The following is a 14683-nucleotide window of genomic DNA, read 5'->3' as shown; positions in this document are numbered from 1 at the left end:
TGGTTTTAATTATCTGTACAATAAAGTTACTTACTTACTTACTATTACAATCTGCTTGGTATCCTTTGTGTTTAAATGGGGGTGGGGTCGCACACTACTCACACACCGGCAGTGTCGCCCCTAAGGACTCTGGTTAATGTAGTAACATGTTCGCGATGCATCATCTTTCGATCTTCTGCTATCTTCGCTGTCTTCGCCATCCCTGGACACGTGTTTCGAGGTATCATTCCTCGTCAGCAGGGATAGGCCGTGTTCTGGGGTTGCCGATGGCTGCCAAATATCTGCCAGGTTTAGTACAATTCAGGCGCGTAGGTGCGGGATCCCAGGCTCGTCAGCCAACTGCTCAAGGGAGCTTTAATGTTACAAATGGGGGTGGGGTCGCACACTACTCACACACCGGCAGTGTCGCCCCTAAGGACTCTTTTGTGTTTAAGCCTAGACTGCTGGAAATTTGGAGGGTTGGAGCTGACAAGTATAGACATCAGTTCTTACTCTCAAAGAACACTCTTTATGCTCTGTATGTTGTTTGCAAATAGATATGATGTAAATCTAGGGCTTGGAAAAAAGGACTGACAAAAATTGCTCCTGCATTGGCGCATCTGAATGCACCCTTGGCCCATCCAGATAAAAATTCCTGGAACCGGGCCTGAAGCCAAGGAGGTGCACAGGGCCAGGACAAAGAAGAGAATTGTGGTAACTTTGCCTTGACAGGGAGGAGGCTGTAGAATGCTTTGAAGGCCTCAGGTGCATACTCTAAGGACACGAGAGAGTTGTACGGGATTTAAACCATGACAGGGAAGAGCCTAAGGGAGGTATGGACTAGTGCAGGTGGGGACTTATGGCGGGCATGGAGTAGTAATAATGGTCCTTATTCGCATGGATTAGGTTGAGAGGGAGACATGTTTCAGGAAAGGGCCTGTAGGCTGAGGGGCATGGACAAGGGCAGACAGTAACCTAGTGGGGCCACAGGCCTAGGTAAAGAGGCACCAGATGACGGGTGGATCATGGTAGGGAGGCACCACGGGGGGGACTATTGAAGGGGCACATATCTAATGTAAGCTCATACTACGTGTACTATGGAAGAGAGACGTGGACCAGTGCAGAGAGATGCCTTAGGAGGCATGAACAAAGACAAAGGTGTATCTTAGGGGCCATGGAGCAGGGAAGTGCACTTGGGGCATGGACCAAGGTAGTGAGTCACTTTGAGGGGCACAGACCAGAACTAGGAGGCACATGCTGGGTGGGGAGGGTTGGCAGACAAGGGACATGCCTTATGTGGGCTGAGGCTGCATCAGGGTGGCACATCAGGGGGCTTGAACCAGGGTAAGGAGGTGCCTTCATGGGACAGGGCAGGGAGTCCCTTTAGAGGTATGTATCAGGACCTCGCCGCCCTTTGAGTTGCGTGGACTATGGCTGGGAGGCAACTTAGCAGGGAATGGACAAAGGCAGGGATCCACCCAGGGGTGTGGATGAGGGCATGTAGTCACCTTTGAGGCTCGGATCCAGGCAGATATTCACCTATAGGGCATCAACTAGGGCATAAAGTCACCCTCAGGGCATGGACCAGGGCAGATATTCGCTTTTGAACCGTAGACTAGCACATTCATATTGATGGAATGGGCCAGTTCATGTAGTCACCTTGGAGGGTTCGGTCAGGCTGAGAAGAAGGACCCTTAGGGGCATGGATCGGAGCTGGGCTGGCACCAGGGAGTCTGCGAGGCACCTCAAGTGGGCATGGACAGGCATTATATGTGTATAGGCTAGGACAGGGAGGCGCCTAGGTGTATCAACGAGGGATGGTAGGCAGGAGGAAATGGTTAGGGTTGACAGGGACGTGGACCATCAAAGAGACGTGCCTTATGTGGTGGACGGGCACTACAGCAGGGAGGTACAGTAGGGGGCATGCTCCAGCACAAGGAGGTGCCTTTTGGATAAATCGAGCTGGGCAAGTCACTATGGGGGGATATATCAAGGCTAAGAGGCACATTTGTGGAGCACGAATATATAATGTTACAACACAAACAATCGCATTTTTAGAAACTACCATTACAACGCATACCATTACAACGCATGCCATTACAATGCATAATACTTTTGGGGCAACAGTGGGGTAAGTGTTGGATAGTGTACAGGTAAAAATTACTATTCTCACTCCAATGAGTGCAACAGTAGGGTAAGTGTTGGATAGTGTAGGGGTAAAAATACTATCCCTGTGTACCCCAAAACCCATACCCACCCTAAAACTAAAAAATGCCCATTACTTACCTTATAGTGCGTTGTGATGGCATGCGTTGTGATGGTATGCATTGTAATGGCATGCATCGTAGTGACATACGTTGTGATGGCATGCATTGTAATGGCATGCGATGTAAAGGCAGTTGCGTTGTAACAGCTGGGTTGTAAAGGTAGTGCGTTGTAATGACTGGCTTGTAATGGTTGTTTCCCGTGGGGCACGGGCCTGGATTGTGAGGCAATTCAAGGGGGGCATGGAGTCGCCTTGGGGCATGGACCAGGGCAGGGCTTTACATTGCGTTGCATGGGACAGGGCATAGAGTCACCTTGGGGGCATGGCCCAGCCTGCGAGGAACCTTAGGGGAATGTATAAGGGCAGGGTGGTGCATTACAAGGGCAGGGAGTACCTTAGGAGAGCATGGACAGGGGCAGGGATGCTCACTAAGATTTGAATAACCAGGGCGTAGATACACAACGGGGGTCATGGATCAGGGCACGGGGGCACCCTCTGGAGACCTAGACTTGGGCAGGTTGGGTCGTAAAAGGGTATGAGCAGGATAGGGAGGGGTGGAGGCAGTTCTATAGGATGCGCCAGGACATTGCAGCAACTTGGGACGGCACAGACCAGGCAGGGGGCAGCATAAGGAGATTCACCAAGATAAGGATGAACCTTATGTGGCACAGGGTAGGGCAAGAAGGAGTCTTACTGGGCATGTACCAGGGCAGGGCATGGACACGCCTTAAGAGATAATGGACCGGGACACAGAGGCACCTATGGGGGGGGGGGGCACTGGCCAAGGCAAGAAGGCCTGGCATGCACAAGGGGGGAGTAGCACGGACTATGGAGGGACGCACCTCATGTGGGACTGGACCATGGGAAGGAGTCACTGCCCTGGGCGAGAGGTCCCTGAGGGGGCGTGGGCTAGGCTAAAAGTGAGCCTTGTGTGGCATGGGTTAGGACAGGAGGGTGTCTGTTGGGGCCACCTACCAAGGCAGAGAGGTGATTTCCAAGGGGCCGGGACAAGGGTAGAGAGATGTTCCATATGAGGGGAAAGACGCATTGGTGCTGAAGCCCCCTGTGCACAGATCATATACTCGTGAGGGCACACTCACGTGGGACATCGGCATGCGAAGTGAAGGGTTCCAAAACCCAACACTTTTCAATCTAGGCGCCATGTCATCTGGGCGCTGTACTCAGAGCTGTGCCCAGGAAGACAGACGTGCACCCTACTAGGGAAGGGCTACCCTTGAGGCAGCCAGCCACAGGAACAAGCGCTGGTGGACAGGAAAATTCAGGGAGACTCTGCAGCAGGGAGACCCCCAACCCACCCTAGAGCCCCCTGTGTGTGGAGTGCTCACTGGCAGGTGATGGTCGCTCTCTCTGACCGGCTACTCTGCCGGAAGCGCGGTCTGTGGAAACCAGTGATGCTTTGAGAGCAAAGGAACAGGCGTCCACCCATCTGTACTCTGACAGGCAGAGCAGCACAACAATTGCGTCACCGCAGACATGCATCTTGCTGCACATTATGCACCCACTGTTTTCGGGGTACACTTGCTATTTTGAGTGCAGTCTGAGATGCTGATCTCGACCAATCCGGAGCACTTTACTCTGGGAAGCGACAGGCACGAGTGGTGCAATCTCTGAGTATTCAGAGGGTATGCATGCTGTTCAACACTGGGGGAGGGTTGCAATTTAGAACAAGACGGGCGCCCCCAGCTTTACCACCCCCGCTCGCGCATGCAGTGCTCTGCCACCATTGGTTCTTGCAGCTCCTTGTGAGGGGATGTTCTGAAGGGTCCATGGGCCCAGTTGGAGGCTCAAAGGTGCACCGGCCACTATACAAATAGGACAGCTGAGCTTGTGCATGGCAGATTTTGTGTCACACACAGTGCTGAGCTCTGGTCCTCTTGGAAAACACTGACTCCCCAATCTAGTTTAAAATAATGGGGACAATAAATCATACCCAAGGTTCAAGGTTCGACTTCTTCGTTGACTAAAATGTTCTTTTATTCTGGGAGCATGAGTAAAAATCAAGCAGTGGACCTCAACAGACAGCTGCCAAGAGGTAGTTTCTTTTTCTCTGTCTAGCCAGCTCTAGGCCTGTAAATCAATTCCTGGGAGGATGGAATTGTTCCCTGCCTGCGAGGCCTTCGGTGGCTCGTTATGGGGCTAAGGATTCAGGGCAAACGCCTCTTGTCACTCGTGAGTGTGAGGAATGCTGGGTGATGGCTTCTAAGTGCCACAGACACACAGCCAGGGGCCTTGTTTCTGATTTCAGCACCAGCAGCGTGTGGACAGCAGACCTACCATCACATTGCATAGGAGCCTGGCGAGGACACAGCCTTTGCATCACTGAGCAGGGATGCTGTCAGCATCAGCACCAGATCCTCAAAGTCCTACCTCAGGTCCTGCCTGCTCCTGGTAGCAGGCTATGCAGCCCTGTGAGATATCTTCTTCACAACACCAGCTTCTCTTCGTGAGCTGGCATATGTCACGTGACCCAGCATCCCTGTCTCTCCTGGGCTCAGGATGGATAGAGGAAACTTCTGGTGCCTTTCTGCTTTTTTTTCCTCTCTCAAAAACAAACAGGGAAAAAAGGCCCGTTGCAAACACAGCTGCCATATGGTAAAGTGCTTTTGATTAAATCATAAATCCAGTCCTATATTGTGTTTTATTACGTTTTTTACCTGCATTGAACAAATAGAGGCCAGGGTGGGAGATGGCCCATTGAGCCTGTATTTGCAGCAATGGAGACAAGGAGAGGTGTTCACAGATGTCTCCCCGCCTGGGCTGCAGATAAAATATGTTGTAAACGTTTCAAACAAAATATTTGAAGAGCAAATATTAGCAAATGGAAATCCATACAGGCCTGCCTCCATGGGCTGCCAGTGACTAATTGGGCCTCATTAACAGGGCCCTCGCAGATTGGAGCACTCCACGGAGAATAGGCAGCATTTTAAAATACCATATGCTTCAAATTATACATTAACCACACTGGGACCACAGCCTGCCTCCCACAAACATCCCCAGGCCTGGGAGGGTGGGGGTTGAGTCAACTGAGCATCACTCTGGGGGGGGGGGGGGTGCCAGGCTGGGTCGCCAGGCTGGGATGCCCAATAGGCCCACAGCTGGGCTGAGAGGCAGGGCCATCCCTTCCTGGCTAGAAATACCCTAAGATGTGTGTGGCCCTCGCATGCTTTTGTTCGAGGTCTTGGTGAACCTTGTCATTCAGTTAGCACTCCCTGCAAAGGATGCTGTACTCCCACAGAGCTGGATCCGTGCGTAATTTTCGGTGGATTAGAGCCAGCAGGGGCTGCTGATACCAAGGCGGGCACCTTGTGTGTCTCTTCATTGCTGATGGAGTTTGTCGGATACCCTCAGAGGCTGAACCCCAATCGCTGCATAGGATGCCTTGGGGAAGACGTGGCAGGCTATGAAGCATCTCTGACCTGGTGAGGGTGCAGGGCCCTGTGGGGGAGGATCGGTGCTCGCCATCCCTTCCCCAGGTCGTGGCCTACAGGCCTGCTCCGTGCGCACAGAGAATACACACACAGACACTCACACCAAGACCCAGCAATGTCCCTGTCACCTGCCTCCGTCTCTGTAGTGTGCAGCCTTACAACGAACCAAAACAGCATTGCCTAGGTACTAAGGTTAGCCTCCCTGCTCCCTTTAAGGGGGCAGCCTCTCCTGTGCGCCCAGGATGGTCAAATGAGCACAGAGACATCTCGGAGGGGAGGCCAGGCTTGGAGCCTGTGCTCAGCAGTCCCCTACTCGTCATTCTGCAGAGATCCCACCACGAGCTGTGCACCTTCCATCTTCAAGCCTCAACTCTTTCCAAACACTTGTTGAGTTAGTGACTTCTGGATTCGGTGGGCCCTGGAGGCTGGATGCAGGCTGTTTCATTGGGCCATTTGGTCCAAGAAAACAGACACCGCCTCCCTGGCCTACGCGCCACCTGCATTTGTCCCACTGATGCTCTTTTCATAGTACAGAGTGGCACCTTCATTTGTAAATACATCCCCAGTTAGATGTGGCATTAAACATCCACGTGTCGCAATCTATCCTCCAATGAAGCTTCAGAGGTAGCCAATCGAGAGCCCATTTATGTCGAACGCGTGCCCAGTTGTGGCCAATCAACCTTCCATGACCCATTAGAAGGCAAACACTACTGTAATGCCAGTTACTGACTTTATGTCCTTTCATGAATTATGAATATATGAGTATTTCATCTTCAGTCTCTTGCCAATTAAAAGCCCAGTTATAATCAAGTACTGGACACTGGCTTTCAAGATACTCGCACATTTTGGTGACCCAGTTATGCTCTACTCATGTAACCCAGATCAGAGATTCATAATTCATGTTGTCCTAGTGTTTGATGGACGAGCTGGTGATATTCCACTGAATGTCACTTTAGGTGTGAACTGACTTACCATGAGGGATCATTGCACAAGCCACTGATATCCCTTGGATATCCTATTGCTGCCCAGTGACGATACAGCTTCTTGTTCAAGGCCTAGTGATGTCACAATGAAGCTCTCTCACAAAGGTATCCATCTTGGGTCCACAGACTTGTAACTCTGGGGGATTTGGAAACTCAGTCTGGCACCTTTTCCTCCCACACCGACCCCACCGGTGTACCAGATAGGCTTGGTATCCCACAGGGCTCGAGTCTGGGGTACACGCAGGTACAGGGAGTCCCCCAACTCTTTTCACAGAGTCCCCCCTGCCAAGAAGTTGGTCCCCAGAGAAATATGCTGAACTTGTCCCGGTGTAATTTTCAGACACCAGGACACGTTCAGCAGCACCTGCACGATGCCAGCTTTCCATTCCCAGCAGCAACGAGCAGGCAGCGAAGGAGCCTTTTTTCACCTCCAGCTGTGCCAAAGTTAAGGGACCATCCGGCGTCCCTTTGTTTGTATATGCTGACTGGGGCCCGCCTGGAACCTTACATTTAAATGTAAATGCCACGGAGAGAAACAAAGGCACACAGCTTCAGCTTGCCTTCTCTTCACAGGTACTTAAGAGAGGCATGCTTGTGCCCTTGTTCTGTCCCTGTATATAAATGCAGACACTGTAAGACTGTCAGATGGACTGTCCCAGTATTTGCACAAATAATTCAAGTAGCACTATTTTATTTCCTTTATAGTGCTATAGCGTGACGTCATGAGGACATTTGCATATTGTCTTACTTGGTCAGTCCCCCCACTTCCTTTTATAGGACTTGTGCCCTGGTATCCCATTAGGAGGTGTCAATCAATTGCAAATCAGATCCAAGGCGCAATGAAGAACATCACACTCATAGGTTTAATTAGGAAAACAACGTATCCTCAAATGTTAAATCCAGTTTGGTGATACTGATGTCGTACAATCTCCAAAATTCTGTTAGCATAACAACAGCCAGGCAACACGCGTTTTGAGGCAACCCATCTCTGTCAAGAAGTAATGTTATTTTGTCGCTAAATCATTATCCTTGCATTGATGTACCTCTCTGTTTGAATCCATTAGGTTTATTGCATAGGTTCATGCAGTGATGGTCGTTTCTAAAGTTCTTTTCATGTTATTTTATTTATATGTTAAGGTCATTGAATCTTATTTGTTATTTATTTCTCTCCCCCTCATTAGCTTTCAGGAGAATGAAAGCGGCTCTCAGTTTGCAGTTATCAAAAATACAAATTTACAGCGCAAGAACCTAAATGGCAACCATTCTTCTAGTCAGTGATTATCAAGAAAACCTACAATGGGTCTATTCACAATATTAAACATCCCAACTACATGAACATTCCACTGGTGACCACTTGATATCCTTCTGATTTTACATTGACTAAAATGAATCCCATGTGCATATTCAATTGATGCACCATTGGCACAACATTGAAGCCCCACTGGAGGCTAAAGTATGTGCTAGGGCTAGGCACATGACACTGATACCCTGTTAGACTCACAGACTTCTCAGGGATGGGTGAATGATACTGTTTGACTAGCCAATTAATGCCCATATTGCATCCCATTGACTTTCAGCGTGTTGAAGGATTCGTGAACAGTGAATACTCCACTGATGCTCAAACTAGTTTCCCACTGTCCAGTCCACTGATTCTCCTGCATGGGCCACAGATTAATCATTGATTAGTAAACAATGTCTTATGAAGGTACTATCTGACCACCAGTTGGACTCATTGGTTTCTCCCAAAGGTCAAATAATGTTCTATGAATACTCCACTGACGTCCTGTTGGTGATGTACTGATCACTAACTAATGTTCCATATGTAGTGCCTTGATGCATGGCTTGACCACTAATTTCACACTCACAGAGGAATGGTACTCTACAGAAAGCTGAAACGGATACCTTTATTGCACCCAACTGATTTTCTAGCATTGACCGAATGTTCCTGGTAGGTATTCCACTGATTGCAAACTGCACCTCATTTATGAGCCACCGTGTTCTAGGGACATCTCACAGACATTCATGTCCAAATATGAATATTCCATTGATGACCAGTTGGAACCATTGGTGTTCTACTGTTGGCCAACTAATGCTGTATGTTCAGTTGGTGTCCCATTAATATTCCACTAATGCTTCAAGAAAGATCCATATATAGTTAGTTAAGAACAATAGAATAATCTAAGGGATTTCTATTGATGACTAGCTGGACGCATTAATGTTCTACTGTTGGCCAACTAATGCTTTATGTCCATTTGGCGTTCCATTGATGTTCCACTGATCCTTCAAGGAAGGCCCCTGTATGGTTAATAGCTATAGCATAATCTATGGATATTCCATTGATGACCAGATGGACACATTGATGTTCTACTGTTGGCCAACTAATGTTTTATGTCCAAATAGTGTTCCATTGAGGTTCCATTGATGCTTCAATGAAGGCCTATGTATGGTTAGTTATTCACTATAGAATATCCTATGGATATTCCATTGATGACCAGGTGGACACATTGATGTTCTACTGTTGGCCAACTAATGTTTTATGTCCAAATAGTGTTCCATTGATGTTCCATTGATGCTTCAATGAAGGCCTATGTACGGTTAGTTAATAACTATAGAATATTCTATGGATATTCCATTGATGACCAGTTGGACACATTGATGTTCTACTGTTGGCCAACTAATGTTGTATGTCCAAATAGTGTTCCATTGATGTTCCATTGATGCTTCAATGAAGGCCTATGTATGGTTAGTTAATCACTATAGAATATTCTATGGATATACCATTGATGACCAGTTGGACACATTGATGTTCTACTGTTGGCCAACTAATGTTTTATGTCCAAATAGTGTTCCATTGATGTTCCATTGATGCTTCAATGAAGGCCTATGCATGGTTAGTTAATAACTATAGAATATTCTATGGATATTCCATTGATGACCAGTTGGATGCACTGATATTCTACTGTTGGCCAACTAATGTTCTAAGTCCAGTTGGTGTTCCCGTGATGTCCCAATGATCCTTCAAGGAAGGCCCACATATGGTCAGTTGATAGCTATGAAATGTTTGGTGCATATACCATTGAGAATCATTTCGACATATTTGTTTTCCATTGTTTTATAAACAATATCTCATGAATAGTCCACCGATGCCCATTTAGCGTCCCATTGTTGTTCCACTGATGCACCAGCAATGGCCCACAGATGGTGCATTAACTTGCCAATTTTATATAAATGTAGCATTCTGTAGAACTGTTTATGAAGCTCCAGGAAGTCCTCAGATCTGTCATGGGCTTTAGCGACAACGCCTCATTACCACCACTGTTTCCTCCACATCTGTGCTGCAGAGATGGATTCACTTGCCCATCACTACCATTGCTATGTGGAGGGAGAATAATACAGACATTACAATCAACAATGTGAAAAATGGGAAACAAATATAAGGAAAAAAAACTGACAATAGCAAATACATCTTTGAGCGGTGTCAAAGAGTTGGCAATGTGGCAGTATTCTTACACCCGGCCCCCTACGCAAGGGTTGATACACTATATTCAGAAGCAAATTCTTTGAAGTCAGGGACCTTTCTACCCTCCAGCCGTTCTTAAATCAATTGAACAACAGAGATGGTCAACGAGCAGATATTCGGTAGAGGTGCAGCAGAATATCTCTTCAGATAACAACCTGCCAGCTTTAAGGAGATCAGTAGATTCAGTCTGTTCAAGAAAATCACTTCCCAGCCGCACAGTGCTGTTTTTAAGGTAGTACAACAGGGCAATGCAGACTCTGAAGAACGTCATCGGGTGAACTGTGTCAATATCAGGGCACCACAGTTCCGCACACTTCCTGAAGTTCATCTTTAAGGGAACTATTTCAGTTTCCAGGGGTTACTGCCCATTTTGCACTACCTGCAGTGGGCTGTGACGTTTTCAAGTGACCTCAGAAGGTCTAATCTACCCCCACTCTGAAGGAATTACCCATGTTGGAGTGTGTGTCAGAATACCCGCTAGAAAAACAAAGACTGACATACTGTATCATAAATATAATTTACGAAAATAATAATTCATTTTGTGTGGAATGCCCATTGGTAAGTCCAAAGGGCTGTATTTTTGCAAACTCCATTGAGGGTTTTAGGATCAGCGAGATCAAATGATTGCCCCAGAAATACACGACTGTCTGTGAAGTGCCAGAGCCGAGATTAGAAACCAGTTTCGTAGGTTGTGAAGGGGGTGATTTAGCTTCTAGGTCACAAACATCTATCACTAACTAGCTTGTTTGTTTCCACTGTATGTACTGTACAATGCATTCATTTCCGTGGATACAGTACATTGTGTCAATTTTAGTGGGTCACTCACACACCCCTGAAATGTGTTGTGCCGCATCAAGAGATTATTGTGGGTCTAAAAAACACACAGCAGCACTGTTTCTAGTTTTAAAGGCCCATACAGGTGTATGCACCACCTCCCGCCCACTGTCACTTACAGAGAACATCAGGTAGGTCAGGGCATCCCCTGAAGTGCACTGTGTCGGGTTGAAGAGGTTTCACCTATTCTATGCACCCCATACAGCACTGTGCGTTTTCAAGGGAACATATCATGTGTCTCACCAGCCTGTGCCAGTTTCAAGGCATTCTCGCATGTCTACGCCCCCATGCAGTAGACTGTGCCCATATCAAAGGATCCTCGCAGGTCTATGCACTTCATACAGCGCACTTTGATCAGTTAAAGAAGGGGTACTCGGAGGTCGAGGCACCCCATGCAGTGCACTATGCAGTTTTCAGGGACTATAGGTGTGTGCACCCTTTGCACCGTTCTTATGGACCACACGCAGTGGACTGAGCCCATGTAACTGGGACTTCGCAGGTCAAAGTACATTATGCAGTGAAATGGGCCAATTTCCATGGATCACTGCACAGTGGCCTCAAGGAAAATGACTCCCTCCCACCCTCTGCAGAATGTAATGAGGGACAGAGCAGAGATGGCGAGTGCGCACATCTAGCGACAATACCTTTAGCTGCTTGGTTTATTTTAGGAGATGAAAGCGAATCTGTTCCATTTCTCATAAAACTAATCTTTGAAGCTGGGCGGTGAAAAGGCATTCCATGAAACCGGACGACGCTCGGTGTTTTGCCAGGGACAGACACAATGGCTCGCATTTCGCGAGGACGTTGTGTAGCTGGGCTTTCTGAATGTGCCCAAGTACCACAGCGCTTGCAGTGTCTTCAAAGACGCAGAACACCCGTTTTCGTAATAAAAGTACATTTTCCAGTTCCACCAAACGGAACGAGCCCCCTTTTGAATCCCTCGCCTCCTCTTTGCCCTTTTAACAGTCTTTATTAGGGCGACATAAAAAGATATATAAACAAGCATTGGTAAAACCAATAGTTCGGAGTTGGCTGCCCCCCTTTTGCCTTTGCCAAAGCTTTTGTCATGGTTTTTGTAAAACTTTATTATTGATGGAGCGGCCAGCCGTCACCAATACAAAAGAAGAGATTGGCTAAAAGCAAAAATATTTTTAGGGTTTCAGAAATTGCAGATTATAGCAGTCCACGTGCAGTGAAATTAACTATTTGTGTGCCCATTGTCTACTTGTGAAAGAACAGAACACAGTCACCCCGGTGAAGGTATCCAGAGACTTAGGTTGGCTGACCCACTGCCCAAGCTGCGTGCTGTATTGGACAGACAAAAAACGTGAATGCCACCAGGCCATTGCTTCCAGTTTCCTGGCCCGGCGGTTAATGGCCTACACTTTCCGATCCTGTAGGGGGCAGTGTTGGATGACTCTAGCGGCCCTCTCCCAGGTGCTGATCCCAGGAAGAGAAGGCTGCCGAGTTCAAAGATTGTCCCCCGTCAGCAGGGCTGTGACAGGCGAAGGGAGAAAGCCCTCTGGTCATGAGGAGATCTTAAAGCACCGCACCCTCACCTTGGGATTAAAGGGCCGCGCCAGAGGTCTGACTTGTCGCAAACAGCTAAAGCATTGGCAAAACCAGAAGAAAACGGTCGTGCAAATACTGAAAAAAGTTAATCACAGAAATGCCAAACGTTTTGATAACTGATGTGTAATACGGCAGGACCCCTGGAAAAAACATATTTATTTATTGAACATGTGTGGCTCATTTTTTATGGACAAATTCTGGCAGGAGTTTAAAGGGAAGGCCTGGCCCCTGCTCTCCTGCAAGGGTTACGCCATGGGGCCCCACCATTGCCAAGGGCGTGTTCCAATGAAATGGACCTGCTGAAAAACCACCCGCTGGTCAGTCCAGCCTGCGGCGGCTCGCCATGCCATGTATGAGGAGTCAGAGACAGGCGCTGGGACGGGTGCGCCTGGAGGCAGCAGCAGTGCATGAGAGACGGCCGTATATGCAGATACCACGACGATGGATGACGCTTGGTCCATTCACCACGGCAGCCTGGCGCGTGTAACTGCAGCGCCCTCGTCACACCAGAGAAGGATACACTGGCACCCTATCGAGACCACCCCAACCTCAAGTCATCTCCCTCACAGTCCACAAGGACCAATAGCAGGACCTTCAACACAAAACGCCTGCTCGTCTGGGGTTGAAAACGACACTCTTCACATGTCTCCCGCAAAGGAAGGAATCCCTCTATTGAACTCGGGGATATGACATAAGCCTTCACACCGATCTCTGCTGCAGCTGCTCGAGCCCATCGAGCTACTGTACCGACTGTCACCCGTTGCCTGGGTGGCACACGATGAATATTTTTCATGTATCACCCGGACAATGTATGAAGTTGGTAGGACAGCTCTTTCAAGGTCAACAGAGGACAGTGGTGAGACGGGTTTTCACCCAGCCTGGTGTGCAAATGTACACACTTATATCTCACTGACACAACTGCACGACGGCTTTAGAACACTTTACATGAGAAGCAACACCCTGCACACGAATAAGAAGAAGTTGCACACGCTTTGCTTATGGAAAGAAAGCACAATGACACAAGCTGTACACCAGAGGTGAAAGCTAGGCAATGCCAGCAGGGCCCCGTTAGACAGCACAACTTCTCAGAAGTCCCACGAGGAGCACAGATACGCAAGGTGAGATGACATGGCGTTTAGAGAGACCAAAAGGGTAAAATATGCAGGCGACGAAGAACTACCACCGTGGCTATATGAAGCAGGGTGGCAAGCCCCAGAGGTCAGGGCAAGGACACGTGGAAAGAAAGGGATCGAACTCAGGAGCAGCCTTAGGAAGATGTTCAAAGCGCCCTTCAAAAACAGCCCAGAAGAAGCTATACGAGGGACCACGAGAAGAGGCACACATCAGAAATATCATTGGAAGAAAAGGGTTATCAGTTCGGCCTTGACTGTAGTCTGTGCGGTAGAGGTTCATAGGTCGCGAGGCAGAGACCCAGGCTCTGGTAACAGCAGCAGAAAAGGATTGTGCCAATGTGCGTTCCTTCTTAAAGTCAGGGGTTCAAGCAGCAGTGTGCCAAGAGTATGGGATGATCTCAGCCCACTGATGCCTTCAGCTTTGTTGCCAGGTTTCTTGGAGTGATGGTGTGTAGTGACCTATAAGTGAGGCACTAAGCATGTATGTAAAGCTCTAGCTTCAGTGGAAACCGCTGGACAATAAGAAGTAATGCAATGTGGACATGCCTTCTGGTGCCTGAATGGAGCATCACACAGCACGCTGTGTTCAAGGGTGCGAGGTGCATGCTGGGAAGTTCAGTCAGAAGAGAGTTGCAATAGACCATCCTTCACAGCACTAGCGATTGCACAACCATCTTAAGTTCCTATCCATGGAGGAAACTACGGCTCCCCAAAGCAACAGTAAATGAAACTTTGCATTTCTGGAAGAGCAGGGAACCTCTGCAGAACATGGCGCCTGATAACACTGCTCAGGGCGCACTGAGCCTTAAGCCTGACATCAGCGGACTCTGACCCCAGGGCCCTAGCCCACCTCTGACAAGCTTACCCCATGTAGAACCACTCTCTCCCTCATCAGAGCCCTCAAGTGCAGTGCCCATTCTGGTGAGACGCAAGAGGCGCTTGCTGTA

This window comes from Lissotriton vulgaris, chromosome 1_1 (genome assembly GCF_964263255.1).
Source record: "Lissotriton vulgaris chromosome 1_1, aLisVul1.2, whole genome shotgun sequence".
NCBI classification, from domain to species: domain Eukaryota; kingdom Metazoa; phylum Chordata; class Amphibia; order Caudata; family Salamandridae; genus Lissotriton; species Lissotriton vulgaris.
This window is presented reverse-complemented; position numbering follows the sequence as displayed.